At 45.3% G+C, this 6,121-nt stretch overlaps 1 non-coding gene across 1 annotated transcript; it reads left to right on the top strand.

Moving 5' to 3' along the window:
• The first annotated feature begins 4,805 nt into the window (after nucleotides 1–4,805).
• Nucleotides 4,806–4,942, top strand: LOC114815817. Its single transcript, XR_003763619.1, has one exon. It is a non-coding gene; the product is annotated as a small nucleolar RNA SNORA7 (small nucleolar RNA).
• The last annotated feature ends 1,179 nt before the right edge of the window (nucleotides 4,943–6,121 follow it).

Below are 6,121 nucleotides of genomic sequence, written 5' to 3'. Positions count from 1 at the left end.
AAACCCACTGCCTACCCTACAAAGTTAATGCCAAACTGGAGAGGGAGGGAGGAGTCTGGGGATTAAGGCCCAGGAAGCAGTTGGTTGCTTAGCAGTAGAGTGTGTTTCTGTTGCCCGGATCATTTTTCTACAAAAGCATTAAGTTCATGTTTCTCCACTCCTCAGTAACCCCCAGTAGTTGCCCTTCCACTTCTGCATCAAACAGAAACTTTTTACTAAAGACTTTATAGCACTCAATCAACTTGCTTTTTCCTACCTTACTTCACTGACTTCCTACCAAGACCCAGCACATTCACTCAGCTCTTCTAATAGCCTACTCACTATATCTCAGTCACATCTATCTTGCCCCCAACCCCTCACCCATATCCTGCCTCTGGACTGGAATGCCCTCCCTCTTCACGTCTGACAGACGATCACTTTCCTCACCTTCAAAGCCTTATAATAATATTGGTATTTGTTAAGTGCTTACTATGTGCCAAGCACTGTTTTAAGCACTGGGGTAGATACAAGGTAACCATATTGTCCCACGTAGGGCTCACAGTCTTCATCCCCATTTTACAGAAGAGGTAACTGAGGCACAGAGAAGTTAAGTGACTTGCCTAAGATCGCACAGCTGACAAGCGGGTGGAGCCGGGATTAGGACCTCTGACTCCTAAGGCCATGCTCTTTCCACTAATTCATGTTGCTTCTTAAACACCTCCTCCAAAAGGCCTCATTTCCTCTTCTCCTAGTACCTTCTACATTTACATTCATTATTCACCCCTCCCTCAGCCCCACAACACTTACGTACATATCCATAATTTATTTATTTATATTAATGTATCTCCCCTCCCAACACCCCCACTCCCCACTTCTAGACTCAAAGCTCATTGTGGACAGGGAATGTGTTTACTAACTCTGTTATATTGTACTCTCCCAAGCCCTTAGTATACAATTGATTAACTTGTGTGTCTGTGGAAGTCATTGCTTGGTGAAGTGTGTGTAGCAATGAAGTGGCTGGAGTGAAGATTAGGTGCAGGTACACAATCCTTCAAAGGGAATAGGAATATCCTTCTTTTTCAGGTTTCTCCATCTGAACTTTCTGCCCTTTTAATCCTTCCTCTCCTTTTTTTAGCGTATTTGCTAAACACTCACTCTGCCAGGCACTGTAGTAATCTCAGGAATGGATACAGGTTGGACACAATCCACTCTCCCTCATGGGCTCACAGTCTTAATCCCCATCTGCGGTAACTGAAGTATAGAGAATTTAAGTGACTTGCCCAAGGTCACACAGCAGACAAGTGGCATGCCCAGGTCCTCTGACTCTCAGGAAAGATCATGGTCTTTCCCCTAGGCCACAATGCTTCCCACATGTTCAGACTATCGGTTATGACAATCTGGTGTGTTTATGTTATGCATGGAGTGCCTTCAGTCCTGTAGTTTACCCTACCATTCTTCAGTGAGGGTTTCTACACTGCCTTTCTGCTTCCAACCTAGAATCCTCCCTGCACTAACACCACCAGTGTAACTAATCAGAACAATCCTCTGCATTACTTCCATGGGGAAACGCCGCCAGGATAGTCAAATGACCAACTTTCAAGATCAGGAATTTATTCTATACCAGGCCACTGACTTGCAGAATGAGGTCAGCCAAGCTCTTGAAGATACTTTGAAAAACCTTAATCGTTGCTTATATAGTGATCTTAATCATTAGGCTTTTTTTTTTGGTAGAAAATAAGTCAGTGATGTGAGTTATTTGAGCACACTTTGCTGTTGACACCTCAAGCTGCAAGTGATTTGCTTGAGGACACTCCGTGAATTGACGTTGAAGCCAGGATTAAAAACAGAGTTTCAGATTCTGCACTTTCATCTGTGGCCAGTGGGGTTGGGAACATATTAAAACACAACTTCAGCTAGAGAAGAAATGACTGATGAGGTACACAACAAGCTGGACCTCTAAAAGAAAGCAGCCTCTCTCAAAGACAAGTTGATATATGTTGGAAACAGGTATTTTTGAACAAGAAGTAGCGATCTACTTCTGCCCCTGGCTCTTAGGCGCAACGCATGTTCAGAAAAAAACCTGGAACATTAGAACATAATCAACGCTGTTACCATGAAGGTAGTAAATAAAAATGTAAGCACAACATGGAAACAAAGGAAAACTCACAACAAACAAGTACAAGAGGGAATGTGGCTAAAGAAAGAGTTTCAAGCTCCTGGAAACTGAGTCCAATAGTCACAACTGCATCCACAGCCACTTCCTCGGTCTTCGAACTGTTCTCAATCAGTGGTATTCATTGAGCACTTACTGCTTGCAGAACTCTAAACTAAGTGGTCGGGAAGGTACAATATAATAGAGTTGGTAGAAAAAATCCTTGTCCACAAGAAGCTTATGGTCCAGAGGGGGAGATGGGCGTTCAAAGAAATTAGAGATAGAGGAAGTGGGAGAATATATGTCTGTGCATATAAATACTGTGGGCTGAGAGTGGGATGAATATCAAGTGTTTAAAAGTCAAATCCATAGGTGATGCTGAGAGGAGGGCAGGCAGGGGAAATGAGGGCTTAGTTGGGATAGGTCTCTGCAAGATGTGATTTTAGGAGGACTTTGAAAGTGGAGAGAGAGGTGGTCTACTGGATATGAGTGGGGAGGAAGTTCCAGGCCAGAGGGAAAATTTGGGCTAGGGACCAGTGGTGAGGCAGACATAATTGAGGTACTAGGAGTTGGTTGTCATTGCAGAAGTGAAATGAGTGGGCTGGGTTACAGTAGATGAGTGAAGTACAATAGGAGTGGCAGAGACTATGAAGGCCTCATAAGGTCACTGTGTATGTCATTCCGACTTGACAGACTCAGAGTGGGTCAGGAGAGAAGTCTCAGCATGGTATGGGCTAGAGGAAGCACATATGCATAGTGGATAGAGCACGGGCTTGGGAGTTAGAAGGTCATGGGTTCTAATCATGGCTCTGCCACTTGTCTGCTGTGTGGCCTTGGGCAAGTTACTTCACTGCTCTGTGCCTCCATTACCACATCTATAAAATGGGGACTAAGACTGTGAGCCTCATGGGGCAGAGGGACTGTGTCCAACCTGATTTGCTAGAATCCACCCCAGCACTTAGAACAGTTCCTGGCCCATTATAAGCACTGAAATAACATTATTATCATTATTATTATTATTTAAAGCAGGGCTTCCCAGGGTTTGGGTGTCCAGGGGGGCACAGATCTTCCGCTTATGCCCTTCCCAACCCAGTTAGTGCAAGACAGTCATTCATTCATTCAATCGTATTTATTGAGCGCTTACTCTGTGCAGAGCACTGTACTAAGCACTTGGGAAAGTACAGTACAGCAATAAAGAGAGATAATCCCTGTCCACAACAAGCTCTCAGTCTAGAGAGGAGGAGACAGACATCAATACAAATAAACAGACATCAACATAAATAATTAAAATGACAGATATATACATAAGTGCTGTGGGGCACGGAGAGGGGGGAAGAGCAAAATGAGCAAGTCAGGGCAACACAGAGGGAATGGGAGATGAGGAAAAGTGGGGCTTAGTCTGGGAAGACTTCTTGGAAGAGATGTGCCTTCGGTAAGGCTTTGAAGAGGGGGAGGAGTAATTGTCTGGCGGATTTGAGGAGGGAGGACGTTGCAGGATGTGGGCTAAGGGTCATTGGAGAGATAGGTGAGATCAAGGCACAGTGAGAAGGTTAGCACCGAGGAGCGAAGTGTGAGGACTGGATTGTAGGAGAGAAGGGAAGTGAAGTAGGAGGGTGCAGGGTGATGGAGTGCTTTAAAGCCAATGGTGAGGAGTTTTTGTTTGATACAAAGGTGGATAGGCAACCCCTGGAGTGACTTGTTCTGAACTGAAAGATGATCAGGGCAGCAGAGTGAAGAATGGACTGGAGTGGGGAGAAGGAGGAGGTTGGGAGGTCAGCAAGCCAGCTGATGCAGTAATCTAGGAGGGATAGGATGAATGATTGCATTAATGTGGTAGCAATTTGAATGGAGAGGAAAGGGTGAATGCTGTGATGGTGAGACCCACAGGATTTGGTGAAGGATTGGATATGTGGGTTGAATGAGAGAGCGGAGTCAAGGATAACACCAAGGTTAGGGGCTTGTGAGACAGGAAGGATGGTGGTGCCTTCTACATTGATAGGAAAGTCTGGGAGAGGACAGGGTTTGGATGGGAAGATAAGGAGCTAAGATAAGGAGCTATTTTGGACACCTTAAGGTTGAGGTGAGAGGAGGACATCCAACTAGAGATGTCTTGAAGTCAAGAGGAGATGCGAGCCTGGAGAGGAGAGAGATAATAATAATGGTGGTATTTGTTAAGCGCTTACTATGTGCCGAGCACTGTTCTAAGCGCTGGGGTAGACAGAGGGGAATGAGGTTGTCCCACGTGGGGCTCACATTCTTCATCCCCATTTTACAGATGAGGGAACTGAGGCACCGAGAAGTGAAGTGACTTGCCCACAGTCACACAGCTGACAAGTGGCAGAGTGGGGATTTGAACCCATGACCTCTGACTCCAAAGCCCATGCTCTTTCCACTGAGCCACGCTGAGATTTGGGTTATGAGAGTGGAGGATCCACATGGCACAGAGAGAGGTTGGGAGGGAGGCCCAGCAGAGTAGCTTGGCTTGCAAGTGGGGTGGATCACACCATTAGTCCATCGAGTGGAGTGTTCTGTTTCCATCAGTAGCAACAGGATTTGTACAGAAACCAGGTTGAAGTTGCCTACTAAGCATCAATATGGATGTTCAGGGATGGACCGCCTAACTCTCCTTACCTTTTCACCACTTCACCCTTAACCTTACTCTAGTAACCCATTACCCCTCTCAGGGTCGCACTGGAGAGTTTCCAGTACTCTACTAGTCTCAGCTATGGGAGGGAGAGTCAAGCAGAGGCCTATCCATTCCATTCCTGGCTTGGGCAGTGGCTAGCGAGTAGAAAGCAATCTGCTACAAGTCAAAACTCACCCATGCTGGTCAGCAGTGGCATTGGAGAGAGTTGAGGGCAGAGACTCAAGTTCACTGCGTGGAAGGTGGCAGTGGGAAACCACTTCCGTATTTTTACCAAGAAAACTCTATGGATACACTACCAGAATAATTGCAGATGGAGAGCAGGGTGTTCTGGGACAGATGTGTCCTTGGTGTCCCTCTGGGTCAGAAACGACTCGACAGCATAGGACAAGACAAGTAACCCATTATTATGGATTCTTATCCAAGATCTTTTCCTTATCCTTCTTGAATGCATCTAATAATAATAATAATGTTGGTATTTGTTAAGCGCTTACTATGTGCAGAGCACTGTTCTAAGCGCTGGGTTAGATAGAGGGTAATCAGGTTGTCCCACATGGGGCTCACAGTCTTCATCCCCATTTTACAAATGAGGTAACTGAGGCACAGAGAAGTGAAGTGACTTGCCCACAGGCACACAGCTGACAAGTGACAGAGCCGGAATTCGAACCCATGACCTCAGACTCCCAACCCCGGGCTCTTTTCACTGAGCCTCACTGCTTCTCTTTATATTTCAGTTGGACAACTTCCGGGGTTAATGAATTGAGAGACCCAAATTCCCACTTGCTGATAGCTACATTGTCCAAAAGACCGGTTTATTTTAGAACAGTTTTAGACCTGCTGTACCAGGGCCACAGAACAAGAAGCAGGGGGAAGTGAGTAATATAAATTCTGAATGCATTTTTAGTCTGCTTGTGGTAAGGTGGAGGAAGAATGGGTTAAATGAAAGTGGAATTTAATTTTCGACATCACTGAAGGTTTCTAGAGATCAGTGTCGTTGGGGGAGAGAACTTCATTTTTATGTCAAATAATAAAGAATACAATGGAAAGGATAGCTCATTTTTCCCTTATCTCAAAATTGTTTCTAAGGATCTGTAAACACTCGGCCTTACTTTTGTGTTACCTTTGCCCTTCCTTGTTTTTCTTTGGGATGTATTAGGTTAGAGATTGAGTTGGAGAAGAGATCTTCTGGGACAGAAAGGGCAAAGGGAAATTGGAGATGAGTCAAATGGAAGAAAGCTCAGGTTCCTGGGGATTAGAAGGAGATGAAAAAGGTCTCTACCTTCCCATTCTCCTTTGGAATCAGAAACTAGATTACACATGTGGTCCTGGGGGAAGAGAAGGTTGTC

Source organism: Ornithorhynchus anatinus, chromosome 12, assembly GCF_004115215.2.
Source record: "Ornithorhynchus anatinus isolate Pmale09 chromosome 12, mOrnAna1.pri.v4, whole genome shotgun sequence".
Lineage (NCBI taxonomy): Eukaryota > Metazoa > Chordata > Mammalia > Monotremata > Ornithorhynchidae > Ornithorhynchus > Ornithorhynchus anatinus.
The sequence above is the reverse complement of the archived record's forward strand: the minus strand, read 5'-3'. Positions and strand labels throughout refer to the sequence as shown.